The sequence below is a fragment of the Cyprinodon variegatus genome, unplaced genomic scaffold (genome assembly GCF_000732505.1).
Source record: "Cyprinodon variegatus isolate N-32 unplaced genomic scaffold, C_variegatus-1.0 Scaffold710, whole genome shotgun sequence".
NCBI classification, from domain to species: Eukaryota; Metazoa; Chordata; class Actinopteri; order Cyprinodontiformes; family Cyprinodontidae; genus Cyprinodon; species Cyprinodon variegatus.
Genome location: NW_015151163.1, coordinates 284,302 through 292,534, shown reverse-complemented (window position 1 = coordinate 292,534; position 8,233 = coordinate 284,302). Strand labels below are relative to the sequence as shown.

Here is an 8,233-nt window from a genome sequence, read left to right as displayed (position 1 = left end):
CGCACCGTGACGTCACAAACCAGTAGGTGGCAGTAGTGTTCTTTGACAAACATGGATGCCTGTTTAAAGCACATTCAAAGGAAAATTACTCTTAATTAAAAACACTTATCATTTATTGAACAGGATGTAATAATTTTGTATTAATGTACTTTTAGAAGTTTCAATTCTGAATGTTACCGGACTTTTCCTTTTCTAGTTTTTTTTTTTGTCACTTAAAATTAAAAGCTCTTTTTCTTAAAAATAAAAGCTGCTTTATTGTTCTCTTATACAGTAGTAATGGAATCTCACTTTTAGTGAGTAGTCCTACCAAAAACATATTCATTACTTAGTTTATTTGTGTAAAGAACATTTCTTAAGTCATAAGTTCCTTCTAATAAAATAAGATCCAGGAAAGTATGCAGATTTTTTTTAGCTAGGCCATCTGTAAAAAAAAACTCAAATAGCAAAATCGTTAGTGTCCTTTTGTCTACTTTTTTAATTGAATAGAAAAATGTAGCTGAAGTATAGAAAAGTTGCCAGAAGTTTTGAAAACCCAGATGTAAGCATGTAATTCAGATTGAGCTGAACACAATGTTAGAAAAGCAGTTTCCCAGCAGGGATCTGTTTCATGAGTATTTATTCAGTTCAGCTCTGTTTCGATCTTTGGTTGATTTTTTAATCATATTTTTCTTTTTTGTGATCATTCAGGGTTGGCAGGGTATTTTTCCATGATTTCTGACCAGATTCTGCCCAACCCATTTGTGTGTTTTACTATCAAACTGTTTACAGACACAAGCCTCAGAACATCTTGATTTAACTCAGGCTGTTAACTATATTATATTTGAAGCTCCTATGATCTTTGCCATCATGTCACTCTGTGTTTCCCCTGGGTTTAAGGAAAGGGGGGCGGGGGTGGCAGCAGAAACAAAGAAAAGACCCTTTAAGGAATCTTGTTAACCCTGACATTCGATTTTTGTGTGTGCGTTTTTTACTTATAAAACTAGTTGGTATGAAACAAAAACAAAACAGAAACCTGTTTCCAGATGACCAAAAATCCCACAATGCAGTGTAGTTTTTACGCCTCATTTTCAAACCCAAAGGTTTGTTTTTATGTTTATTCTTACCTTTATGTTTTTTTTTTTAAGTGACTACCTCATAAAGTCCATCCACAAAGCACCGATCCAAGCAATGCTGGTGTTTGGAGTTATTTCAAAGTTTCTCATTGGCTACCAGATGATTGTAGATTTCAGAAGAAACAGGAACAGGTTGAATCCTATTAACATTGTGGGAGAAGAAGTGAATGTGGTTGAATGTGGTTGACGGGTAGAAATAACTTGATGTTCACTTGAACCTCCCTCTTCAAGTTGGCAATCCAACGATGAACCCGTCCGTGGAGGATCAGGAATCAGAAAGGTGAGATTACTTTTTTTTCCACTTTTACCCGATGTATTCCACCATCCAGCTGCCATGCACGTGGGAATTGTCAGTTTCACTATAGCTCTGGTGAATTTCAGTGGTGAAGTCCTCTGGAAATCTTCAATAATTGTTGTTGATTGCAGATGTGTCTAGTAGTTCCCATTGATTTTGCTTGTAAAGCGGGGTAAATGGTGCTAGGCTTACTGCACCGTGACGTCACTGCCGGAAGATGGCAGGAGGGAGGTGTTACTGTATTTGGGCAAAAATGGCCGCTGCCAGACTCAGTGATCACAACAAAAAATTTACATTTTTTTTTTTTTACTGATTAAGGCTGTTTCCATGTCCTTTCTGCTTTTTCCTGCTATTTTGACTCTGCCTTTTCCAACTCTCAGCAGCAGTGAAGCATTTTGGGAGAGAAAATGGCCGTACACAGGGTACCAACACCATGAACCAGAGAGAGAATTTTGGGGGAACTGGATCAGGAATCAGAAGCATATATATGGCGCCACACACTGAATGCTGCTAAACCATTTAAAAGTCAACTTTGGTATTTTTGTTCTTTAGAAGAAAATATTTTGTGGTGAATTCAGAGAGAGGAAATGGTGTTTAAACTCAACTACCCCTAAACTGCAGACAGTTACTGTGCTGGAAGGGCAGCGGTGCAAAGAGTCCAACAATAACAAAGGGTCGGTCACATTCCTCTAACTGACACACTACTACTGAGGAGATTTTTTATTTTGTTTTCAATAATGTCCACCCAATTTTCAGAGACCCCCTATCGCCCCCTAGGGGACCAATGGCTCAAATTTGAAAATCACTGATTTAAACAATAGCTGCTTCGCTACAAGTCTCTGAAAAAAAACAAAAAAAACAATGGGCATTTTTCTTTCTCTTCAGTTAAAACATTCACAAACACAATCAAGGAATTTGGAGGAATTATAATTTCCAGACCTAAACTGGTCCCCAATGACCCCAAAACAAGACGTCTCACTCAAACCTTCCTGGAGGAGGGAATCGACCTCTCTCAGCTCAAACACCAGCTTATATCAGACAGAGATGTTGTTGAGGAACATGTCAGCAATCAATTAGGGGGAGTGGTGGCCTAGTGGTTAGGGCATTGTGCTTGGAATCCTGAGGATCTGAGTTTGAGCCCCGCTCCCACAGACTGCCTCTCTGGGTGTCTGAGCAAGACCCTTAACCCCACACTGCCTCCCAGGCGCCCCACGATGGCAGCCCACTGCTCTTCCAATGGGATGAGTTAAATGCAGAGGTAAATTTCCTCAATGTGAGATTGATAAAGTTTTGATTATTACTTTTAGTGTAATTATTTTATTAAGCAGGACATAAAAGAAATGGATCATCACTAGTGATGCAACAATTATTGGGATTAATCGTGATCGATCGATTATAGAAATAATCATCAACTAATTTAGTAATCGATTAATCATTAATGGGAATATAGAGACTGTACAACATGCCTTTAGCTGACAGAGCAATCCACTTAGAGCAGTTATTATACCAAGATTGTAAAAAAAAAACAAAAAACCTTAACCCCTTGCTTTTAGGTTAAAGGAAAAAAATCATGTCTATATGCTATATCCAGAACTCTTCAAGTGGAAACGTTTTAGTTTCCCCTGGTTTAATTTTGTAGCATAAAAAATCTTCTTTAAACTTTGGCTATCTGATTAATCGATTACTCTGAAAATTTATTCACCGGTTTAACCTTTTTTGCTAAATAATTGTTAGTTGCAGCCCTAATCGTCACCATGAACACTGACACTGCATGCACTCTGGGTCTCTTTCAGTCCAGAGATGAACTGGCACTAGCTTTTTTATAAGGCCATCACCAAACAACTGACAAATGACACAGTGATAACAGATATTAAGGCATTAACAATAAACAGTGAATAAAGGGATTTGCAACACTCTACATGATTTAATGGGATGGCTGCAAAATATATTAACAAATGAGCAACCGCATGCAGGTAGCAGCTTAAAACCGATACATGAAATTACGTGAAATACCAAAATTTTGGTTTGTGTTTATTTCAGACTTTGTTTTTCAGAGTAAAATCCGGTCTGGTTTTTAGTGTTGTAATCACATAATTCCTGCAGTAATTGGTGTATTTCACAATAAGAACATGAAAAAACCTTCTGCAAACAAACTAAACCTATGCCTCAATGTGTTCCCTGGAAAAATGTGTCATAAATGCATCCCTTATACAAACTGATAGATTTAATGTTTTCTGTGTTTCATTAAAGCAGCAGCTTGACAGTTACACCAACTAAAGCAGAAGCAAATGCTCTGCAGGATAAGTGACAGACAAACCAGCAGTTAGACTTTTCCTCTGGCTTTTTAAAGCCTCCTGAATCTTGAGTGCATGTTCCAACCATGTGTCTTGTTGATCGTTTTACACTCCCTGCTGTCATTAACCAAAACAGCTGGCAGATCTAAGCTCAAATAAAGCATAACTAAACAAAGAACGCCACTAATAACATGGCTCACAATCAGAGGACAATGGGCTTGCTTTGTGGACCACACCTGTGGGAATGAGTCCTGCAAACAGCTGAGTCAGCTGCAGCTTAAACGGCTCCTCCACGCCGTTTATCAGGATGAACTCTATAAGCTACGTGTCAAAACTGTATGATGTGAGTGGTTTGTTCAGAGCGATACCTTCTCTACTACACTAAACAAATCCCAGCTACTAACTTTGATTCATAATAAAAGAATTTACTATTTATTTCCCAAAATTTGCTAATTTCGGGAAATTTAAACCTCCTTAAATTACCTCTAACCTGTATAAACCAGAGGAGAGGACATTATTTTATCATGAGTGTGCGTTTGCCTAAGAAAACAGCCAGGCTTTCAGGTGCAGGAAAAGGAAAAAGGACTATGCTGCGTTCTCCCAGGGCGCCTCAGGAGGATATACACAGCTTTGTGTATAAAGGTCCTGTACTCTTATATTTGAGAATCAAAACCAAGTCAATATGTGCTCCAAACTCAACTAACAAAGGAGCGCTGCAGAAATTGTGATCATGTAGATTTATAAATCTCTGAACTCACTGCTTCAGATGGCTGGTTATTTTCTTAACCTGCACACATTACCTGCACACTTTACCTGCACAAAGCACAGACAGTAGTGGCAGTAAACGGTGTGCCTGATGTTTTTTACTCCTGATACAATCACGTTTTTTGATTAGTCAGACTTTTTTTCATTTGATTGCTGCATCAGCAGCAAAGCAGCCAGGAAATAAGGCATGAAATGAAACAAGTGAAGCGCTATGTTACTGTGAGCTACATGAAAAGAACATAAGTAGTCACACAGCATTCCTGTTAATTGGTTTATTGAGGTTTCCTACATTTTTTTCATACAAACAACATCCTGGCTTTTTTTTTTTTTTTTTGGTACTAATTATTATTGAAGCTCCAGTTTCTTGAAGAGTGGTCTATTTTTATTACACGCAGGTTTTATGAATAAAAACAAAAATTTTCTCTGATTTTCAGTGTGTCAATGAGGGATTTCACTGTTTTCATGGCTTTCTGAATAGAGACAGTTGCATCGACTGGTCAATATGTTTGGTCGACTTCATCTTCACTGAATCATTAATTCAATCCAGTTTATTTATTTAGCTCCAATTCACAACGCATGTCATCTTAAGGCACTTTACAATTTAACCAGCTCATACAGTTAGATTGGTTAAAAGTTTTCTATTTAAGGAAAACCAGTTGATTGCATCGACTCATTGACTCAAAGGCAATCCCTCACACTAAGCATGCTTGTAGCGACAGTGGAGAGGAAAAATTCCCTTTTAACAGGAAGAAACGTCCAGCAGAACCAGACTCTGTGTGAGCGGCCATCTGCTGAGGCCGACTGGGATTCAAGGAGAAGTGCAATAGTGCATTCATCTTACATGCCTTGAAATCAAACAACGCCATGTATTGCTTCTCCTTTCAGTTGATTCCCATTGCTAATGTTTTTTATGATTTTTTATGTATCTATTTAAAAACAAGTGTTTAACAGTTTTCTTGACTATTTGCATTTTTTTTACAGTGCAGTTTCTGAATCTTAGTATTCTTTTTTATTTGTGCAACCTCCTACATATTCCAGGTCAAGTCCAATTAAACCTTTACATTTTTTTTAGAGATCATTGTGTGGTGTAATAGACCTATTTTGATTTTTCAATGATTGTTTTATCAGTCCAAGTCAAATATCAAGACAATAGTTGGTAAACTGTTTAAAGCAATGTGTGATTTTGCATATCAAGGGACAGCTTTTTAGTAAAAAATATGTATAAAAGCTACCATATATGCAGTAATATAAGAGGCCTTACTTTAAAAGAATAAAAGAAAATAAATACTTTTCCAGACTTTTAAAGGACTGTGGAGGAACTGTGTTTTTTTTTTTTTTTTTTAGGAAAAGTGTCACCAGGTTTGTTAGTTAATGCTTGGAATAAATTATTTCCAAAAATCCAGATTATGGACATCCAGAGTAGTTTTGTCACAACTGCTGTTTTCCTCCACTTCTTTGGTCTGTTCTAAGTCGGTCACACCTTGAGAAGCTGTTCTAAGGAAGCACTGCAAAAACGAGCTCAAAATGAGTACAAATGTCTTAAATTAAGTGTATTTACCCTTAATTTGAGCAGGTAAATAAGATGATTTGCCAATAGAATGAGTGTTTTTACTCTTAAAATAAGGTATCTAGCTATTATGCACTTGAAATAAGACAATGCAATTGTTTTTTTTCTTGTTTAAAGTGTAAATTGTCTTGTTCCATTGGCAAAGTGTCTCACTTCAATCCTTAATTCAAGAAAAAATGCACTTATTTTAAGAAAAAATGACTTATTTAGATTTTTTTTTTTTGCAGTGCAATGTTTTCCCTCTTTGCTGCCAAGAGCACAGCTCATGTCAGGGTAATGGTGACCGATTGAGTAGGTGAGTGTCAGTCGTAGATTCTTCTCTTGAGTTAGTTCAGCTTAGATTGACAGCGAGCAACCCCTCTGTCCTGCTGACTCTTAGCGCAGCAGGAAATCTAGGTGAGAGGGTGAGAGAGGAAGCAAAACTGGAATTTCACATCACATCTGACTGCATGTAACATGTCTGTTTTTACTCTAAGTGCAGTCTGATAAGTAAACTGCATTAACATTACATAAAATGTAAGATGCATAATCTTGATAAATCAGAGGTTGGAGAATCCCGGTACTATAAACCATCAAAGATCCCTTCTACTTTACAGAAAACTTCACGCCTTGCAAGCCTCTCAGTTAACTTAAAAGGTGTTTGGTGACTATGGGAGGCTGCAGTGGGTGTGGTTCATGCAGAGGGTGGAGAGAAGTTTCAAACACAGAGGATGTGTTGCTTCCTAAAAACCACATTCCTTCATGCTTTTCATTCCTTCCTCAGCTGTCAGATAACCTGCCAAAACAGTTTCATGTGTCATTCTCAAATCACTTTCAATTCTGGCTCAGTTTCTCAGGGTGGGTTGGAATGTCTCAGAGAGGGTGGCAGAACACGATGACCCAACCCCAGAAATCCCTTTATCTGAAAGCACTGTTCACCACACTTCTCCTTGCCATTGGAGTGTTTCTATTCCAAAGCAGCTGAGACTTCCAAACTTATCCCACAGAAAGGTCCTTCCAGGATAATCAGCACTCAAAGCAAGGCAGCTAATAGAGGCATCTAAGCAGGCCTGAGGCACTTTCTGCGTTAGTATTCATCAAACAGCAGAAATTGTTCTCCTATGTCTGCAGCAATGTCCTCAGTCTTTTAGTCTCAGAAAACATGGCTGATTTCCATGAAGGATTAGGGTTTTACCGCTGCCATTGGTTCAGACTGATATTTAGCCACCTAGACTTTTTCTGAGTTCTACACCCAACAAGTTTCCATGGTGGCAGCTGGAGACCCAACAAGTCATGCATTAGCTCCTGTCCAATCTGTCTCTGCATGCACAATGCCACAGTTTTAAAGCAAATAGCTTCCCCATGTTACCGCACTCCAAGCTCAGAACCTGTCCGGGAAACAATGAGAGTCTGTTGCTAATTGGCGTTACATAAACGTAGTGAACAACATGCTGAATGACAGGACAGAGGGACGGGCGGGGACACAGACTCGTTTGTTCTGCTGAAGTTACAGGGAATAAAATAAAGAGATATGAAGAGACAGCAAAAGAAGTGTGTGAGACATTTACGACATAACAACTCTCCCAGCAGCTGATCAGAGGAGGTTTATGTCATGTTAAAGCAACTAAAACTTAGAAAAAAAAAACATAGACAAAAAATATATGTAAATTGAAATCAATTCGATCATTAATTTAAAAACAAACCAACTCAAACCCTTCATAGAGCTGCAAGACTCTTAAACACATATAAAGCCTTAAACCCAGCGTACATTGTGTGATTTTTTGGGGGATTTTCTAGTGCGAGTATTTTTCGATCGGCCCGACTTTCAGCCTGATTGTGCGCCGTGTAGTGTACAGGGGGTTATGAGGGGCAATCAACCTCTCACGACCACCTCCCTATCAGGAATCGTGAGGGCGGGAGAATATCAAACATGTTTGATTTTCTCCCGCCCGTCGTGGGCAAATCGCTCAGAGCGCAAAGAAGGATTCTTCTTTTTATTCCTCCTCTCAGATGTAAACACAGCGGCGTGGCAGGGATGCATTGAGATAAATGCAGCTCTGTCTGTAAAATTGACAGACCGTAGTAGCCACGTTTGCCTAGCCATTTCTTTTTTCCAGATATGTTGTCGCCTTTTCTTTTCAGGGTTTTCAGCACAAAATTGCACAAATTGCCTTCTATTTGTTTGGCTTCAGGATAGAGAGCTACAGAGCAGCTCCATCTC

The 8,233-nt window shown here is 38.5% G+C and overlaps 1 protein-coding gene across 2 annotated transcripts in view; it reads right to left on the bottom strand.

Moving 5' to 3' along the window:
• The window catches only part of LOC107097611 (aryl hydrocarbon receptor-like), a 49,646-nt gene that overhangs the window by 22,058 nt on the left and 19,355 nt on the right, over positions 1-8,233 (bottom strand). The gene's annotated exons all lie outside the window — the stretch shown is intronic.